Below are 7,041 nucleotides of genomic sequence, written 5' to 3'. Positions count from 1 at the left end.
AGTTCATACAGCTCAGTAAGCAGTAACGATAACAGTAACATTAATAATGATAATTACATAAGGTTCAATAAGGTTTAGGAAAATAAAAATGAAACTGTTTTAAAAGCCAGAGTATGGTTAAATAAAATACATCATAAGTTTAAGTAAAAGTTTGCATAAAGAATCAAACACAGGGGTGCAAGCAACTAACATTTACTCACGTTACTGTTATGAGAAGTTTTATGAGTAATATAAAAATGAGTAATTTTAATTTTACTCAAGTAAATTTTGACCTAGGTATCTTATTCAATTACAATGGAACCAGGCCTGAAAAGGCCTACTGAGTAAAAATGAAATGCAGCACAATAATAAAGCAATCTGGCGGAAATTAAAGAAAATTACGCTACCTTGTGTGCAGTTGTTTTTTTTTTTACTATTTTACATAACCAACCTATCTTGGATCAATGTGTTGGATGATGGCTGGTGGTCATGGAGAATATTCAAGAAAAAGAAACATTGAATTATTGAGAAGAAAGATAATAAAAAGTAACTTTTATTCAAATCCCATTTTAAATCAGGTACTTTTTCACTCATTAGCCTCGTTTTAACTGCACTAGTCCTCCCCCATGGCCCTACCTGTTAGCGCATCATGAACTGGAGGATAAGGCCTAACTCTCCCAAAAATGGATGAAATTTTGGGCAGTGTGGATGTAAATTCTTCTTTCTTTTTGATTTGCCGCTTTTGAGCACCACTTTTTTCTCTGGTACGGTTCATTGTTGTGTTTATTATTTTCATGTTTCATCAGACTTTTTCGTGCATTGAATCACATCGGGTGACGGCCCCCCACAGCGGTCGGCCCCCCCGCCTGGCAGGGGTATACTTTACGCCAGTGAGTGCCTTGAACACGCCTCTACCCAGGGCCGTTGGAGATGGTCAAAGTTGATTGGCTCCCGATTTTTCGGGAGCTTGGAAAAGCTGTAGATAGCTTGCCTTGCCAGACTAAGTTCACAACAGGTCCTCGTGTTGCATCACACTTAGGATGGGCGGGCCCAGGCTAGTAAAGTACGGGATAGGCAGAGTGCGAATTACCCCACCATAATTGGGGGGTACCATCATGGTCCACTATCATATCAATCGCCCCCCCAGTCCTGTCTCGTCTATGGAAGTCGGTGTCAGTAACTCAACACAACTCTGAACAATAATTTTTAATGTCATTAAGAAGCATGACAAACCATACAGTACTACCACAGAAGAAAAACAGCAGTACAATCTGATAACCTCCTTTGTCAGAACAAACTGGGTATCAACACTACAAATGAGTCACATACAGTATACACACACGTGCAGAACAGTCCTGCTGAATGTCTTGCTCTCTTTCGTCCTGCTGTGCCTCTCCTGTCTGCTGGGAACCCATTTTCTTTATTCACATGAACAGTGTATAAAACCTAACTGCACCTACACTTGTACTGTAATTGTCTGTAGATCTTAGTGCTAATATTTACTACTTACTCTTTTAGCACCAAAAAAATGCCTGATGTCTGGCCCTTTTCTTTTCCTCATGTTTGGCCTACTGTCTCTGTGAATAAAATCAAACAGGGTATTCAGACAAAACTATGAATATCTTAAAAATAATACAAAAGGAATGTAACTAAAAACAATAGAAAACATCCATGTACTAGGCTATTTTGCCTAGGCTAGCCTACTACCTGGCTCTTTTTATGTTGCCCCCAGTCCCCAGAGGTTCTGATTGTAATTTTACATAGGCTTAGCTAGGCCTACATCAGAACTTCTTGTGCCTAATCACACACACAGGATGGGCCTACCGTATGTGCCAAATGAAATTCAGAAGGGCACAATTTATTCATGATAAAATGAGAATGGAAACATATGGAGTTCTTCTCCTTTGAAATGAGAATCGTTTCTATACCACACTGTAATAAGCTTGATTTAAATAGAGACTTAGCTTATCTTGCTAACTAACGTTGGTAACTAAGGTTAACGTCCGTCCACTGTAGCCTACTGGCCTCAGTGGGTAAGTAATTCAACGTATAAAGACGTGACATGAGCTGAAAGAAGAGCAAATCACTTTAATAAATGAAAGTTGTAAAATAACACATTTTCAACAGACTAAAAGTTTGTTAGCAACTAACATTACCAATGCACATTTTCTGCTGCAAACCACAGACTGTATAAATTGCTGCAAACCCATGGACTGTATTAGTCCGGGAGCCAAAGGCCCAAATTTGGCTGAACCTGGCTTCGTCGGTTAAAGTTTTTTTTTTTTTGCTGTTTGTTGTTGTCCAAGGTCTACTCATTAAGATAAGAGAGAGTGCCCGGTGATATCCCTTGGGCAATTCCGGATATTGGCCCTTTATTGTTGGATGTGCTGCAGTCATAGCCTAAATTCTGACATTTTGACATTCTTCACTTTATGTTCACCAAAGTCTATATATCATACTTATTTTTGTGTTTGTTAACATAATAGGATGAGTTTAAGGCCTGGGGGTGGGGTTCCAGCCATGGTTGAGGGTGTGGCCATGCAATTGGGGGCGGGGCTTATACCAAAAAGCCCTTTATTACTCTATTACTTTGGTTGTTAATGCGAGCCTTAAATTATTAGGCATACACTCCATTGTCATCCTTGTGTTTACTTCTGCAGGGGCATATGAGGGACACAATTAGCTAATTCAAGCCAACTTGTGTAGCTATCTTGCTAACTCTGTCAATCAAACTGCCCCCAAAAGATCACAGCACGCATAAGCTAAGCAGAGAAACTATTTGACTGTAATCATGAAAGAGCAGTGACGTACTCACTGCTCACCAGTGAACTAGACCCATAGTTTCACAACACTGGCTAGCACACCCAACTCTCACCTAGTAAATGCTAGTCACTGATTTTTTTAAGCTAATACATTAAGCTAATAGATTGCTTATTTTAACGATATTGACTGTTGAAATAGTAATGTCCCTGGTTCCCTAGTAAAACTCAGGGCATTGTCCCCGATTATCATCTCAAAAGTCTGTTAACCTTACCCTCACCCCCACTCCAAACCACACTGCTTGTGGACTGAGAGTTATGTGCACTAGCCAGTCCACTGACTAGCACGACTTTTAAAACGTTGGGCAGTAAGGTTTCCTTAAGCTAATACATTAAACTAATAGATTGCTTATTTTTACGATATTGACTGTTGAAATAGTAATGTTCCTGGTTCCCTAGTAAAATTCAGGGCATTGTCCCTGATTCACCCCCACTCCAAACCACACTGCTCTTCCACTGACTAGCACGACTTTTAAAACGTTGGGGAGTAAGGTTTACTTAACATTCTCCTCTGTACTAGCTGGCATCCAGTACATAAGCATATTTTTACAGACACTAAGCAATGGCAAAGGGTTTAGAGGTTTTTTTTTTCATCTGAACTCTTAGTTCTTTCCTTAAATAGTTTTTGTGTTTTGTGTGCGTGTTTGCATACTGTATGTAATTATTTTACATAATTATTGCTCATTAGTGTGTGTGCATGTGTATGTGTGTGCGTGCATGCATGCACGTACATGCTTTATGTACTGTAGTTCTTGTATCAAAATTGTTAATTTTGCAAATTTATGAAAGGGTCAATTACACGTTTGACTAATTTGAATGACAGTAAAGCGTGAATACTGTACAGCCAATTTGGTTAATTGAAAATCAGTATCTTTTGCTATTCTTGTGTGTGTGCGCGCATGCTGTATATGCCATTTTGCATGCTTGATATATTGCATACTGTAGTTTTACATAGTGGATCACTGGTGTGAGTGTATATGCATGCTGTATATAGTTCTATTGCATGCTGTATATTGAGGTATTTCACCTGACGTCACAGGGTCACGTGACGCCCCGGTGTCCACCATTTTGGACGGCAAGCTAGCTAATGTCAACAACAGTAGCTAGTATGTTACTGTAGCAATATTTACGTTCAGTCATTTGGATGACTGTTAAAACCTTTCAGTCTCAAGTTTTTCCTTTACTGGATTTACTAGTTTACTGAGCTAGCGCGCGATGGCTCCCGGCCCGGCCGGCGAGCGCGCGATGGCTCCCGGCCCGGCCGGCGAGCGCGCGATGGCTCCCGGCACGGCCGGAGAGCGCGCGATGGCTCCCGGTTTGGCCGAGCGCGCTAGCTCAGTAAACTAGTAAATCCAGTAAAGGAAAAACTTGAGACTGAAAGGTTTTAACAGTCATCCAAATGACTGAACGTAAATATTGCTACAGTAACATACCAGCTACGATGTTGTTGACATTAGCTAGTGCTAACAGCTAGCTGCTAGTACACTGCTACAACACAGACACCGACCCTAATAATACAGTTCTTGGTCATTGCCTGGTAACAGCAAATTTATAACGGGCCATGTCTCAACAGACTAAGAAGTTATTTCAATGACATTTAATAACATTTTGTTTATCCTGAGGACCGAAAGTAAATGAAAATGTGAACAAACCTTAGCTGTAATAAGATGGCGACCACCGGCTCCAGGGACGACCCGCTGATGTAGGCATGTTACCCAGCCTGACAAAATATTTGTAGGCATCCAAACTCTTATACGCTTTCAGATCAATACCTGTGTATAGCGATGGGTTTTTAACGACATAGGTATACAGATCCTGTGGGCCGAAGTCAGGTAAAGACGAGGGCTTCGTGTACTTCCGTACGTCAGTGAACAATCCTGGTGGAAGCAGGTAAACGTCGTTCTCTAAGCCTGCTAACCTCAATTTTTGCAAATACCTCTCCCTCTGCTCGCCCTGTAAATGCCCTACGTCGCTGGATAGTGAAGGTGTTTTCTGCATCTCGTTCCTTTTTCTTTTATGTTTTTCGTTTGTCGCCTTCCTCGCATTCAAACCGATTCGAGCCGTGCCGTCCAAAATGGCAGCATCACATGACTTGGTCACGTGAGTGAAATACCTCAATAGTTCTTTTACATAGTGGATCACTGGTGTGAATGTATATGCATGCTGTATATATTTCTATTTCATGCTGTATATACAGTAGTTCTTTTACATAGTGGATCACTGGTGTGAGTGTACGCATGCTGTATATAGTTCTATTGCATGCTGTAGTTCTTTTACATAGTGGATCATTGGTGTGAGTGTATGCATGCTGTATATAGTTCGTTTACATAGTTATTGGTCATTAGTGTGTGTGTGTGCGCATGCTGTATATAGTTCTTTTGCATGCTGTATAGTTCTTACATAGATATTGATCATTATTTTGTATTAACTGTAGAGTTTATGTAATACTTGTATAAAAATCGCTAATTTGGAAAAGTTATGAAAGGGTTAATTAATCCACATTTGATGTATTTGAATGACAAATATAGAGAAAAATGTGAATACCTATCAGATACAGCCAACTTGGTGCATTTAATATCAGTATTTACACTGATTTTTTTTGTATTTTCTTCCATTATTTGGGCATATAGGGCATTAAAGGGTTAATATATTAAATTGCCCAAGGGATATCACCGGGCACCCTCTTAAATCTTGAAGAGCTACCTCAAATCTATAAGATAAAGCAAAAAAAAAAAAACTTTAACCAAAAATTCCGGGTCCGACCCCATGGCTCCCGGACTATACTCCAAAACCGTGCGAGTTTTGGGGGCTAAGCAGGGCTGAAGCGAGCTGAGTCGTGCTGCTCTAATGCCGCTTTTCCACTACCAACGCGGCTGAGTTGGGCTGAGCCGTGCCATGCTGAGTTGGGCTGAGTCGAGCTGAGCGGGGCTGTTGAAGTTGCATTTCGACTACAACTGCGCTGAACCATGCTGGCTGGAAGTGGGTGGACACATTGGGCGGAGTTAGCGAAAGTGGGTGGGCGTCATGTGATGTCGTTAGGCGGCGCAAACAGTGACATCAGTGACCTTTTAAGCGGTAGTCTCACGACCCGGATAGTAAACAATAAACATGGAGGACATGGAGTCGTTAGTGTTGCTGGTCTTGGTGCTGTGGCTTGTTGTCACCGACAACGCCAACAGATACTGGCAAGAGCGTATAGATGAGGCGAGGCGCATAAGGCTTCAGAAATTCTCGTAATCCGTAATTATTCTTCTTCCGGATTTACGGTGTTTACAGATCCCAGCGTGCTCGCGGGGCGTGTGTGGGCATGTGAGGACACTCCTCCTCACCAATCAGTGCACAGGGGAGTGTCTGCTCACGCCCCTAGCCCCACTCGGCTCGGTTTGGCTCGCTTCAGCCCTACTCCAAAACCGTGCGAGTTTTGGGGGCTGAGCAGGGCTGAAGCGAGCTGAGTCGCGCCGTTCTGAGGTAGTGGAAACGCGAGCCGTGTTGGGCTGAAGTGAGCTGAAGCGAGCTGAAAAAGGGTAGTGGAAAAGGGCCACAAGGTAGTCGAAACGCAAGCCGTGTCGGGCTGAAGTGAACTGAAAAAGGGTAGTGGAAAAGGGCCATCTGTCTGCAGCGTTAGTATGTAGCTTGACCTCCAAAATGGTGGACACCGGGGCATCACGTGACCCTGTGACGTCAGGTTAAAAACCTCAATTGCTTCTAGCGCAAGGCTTTTCAAAGTGTGGGGCGCCAGAGTTCTTCGGGGGGCGGGGTGCAACGTGAGGAAAAATAAACCAGAAAAAGTTACTATTGCAGACATTTAGCGAACTTCAGCTAGCCTTTGCCAAAGGCAAAATGGATCGATTTTTGGCACCTAAAGCTACAGTGAGTGAGGAGACAGAGTCTGGGCCAAGCAAACAAAGAAGGAAGTATGACCACAATTATTTAAAGTTTGGATTTTCATGGACTGGATCTGAAGATGCTCCACTGCCACAGTGTGTTGTCTGCCAAGAGGTGCTAGCTAACGATGCTATGAGATGTTTAAAACGTGTAAAACAAGATGTTTAAAAAAAAGCACAGATGTTTAAAACGTGTAAAAAAAGAGGTTTTCAAAAAGCACAGATGTTTAAAATGTGTAAAAAAAGATGTTTTAATAAAGCTCATATGTTTTAAATGTGTAAAAAATTATGTTTTCAAAAAGCACAATGTTTAAAATGTGTAAAAGAAAAAAAAATGTGTACAACAACCATTTTTTAAA

This window comes from Neoarius graeffei, chromosome 11 (genome assembly GCF_027579695.1).
Source record: "Neoarius graeffei isolate fNeoGra1 chromosome 11, fNeoGra1.pri, whole genome shotgun sequence".
Lineage (NCBI taxonomy): Eukaryota > Metazoa > Chordata > Actinopteri > Siluriformes > Ariidae > Neoarius > Neoarius graeffei.
This window is presented reverse-complemented; position numbering follows the sequence as displayed.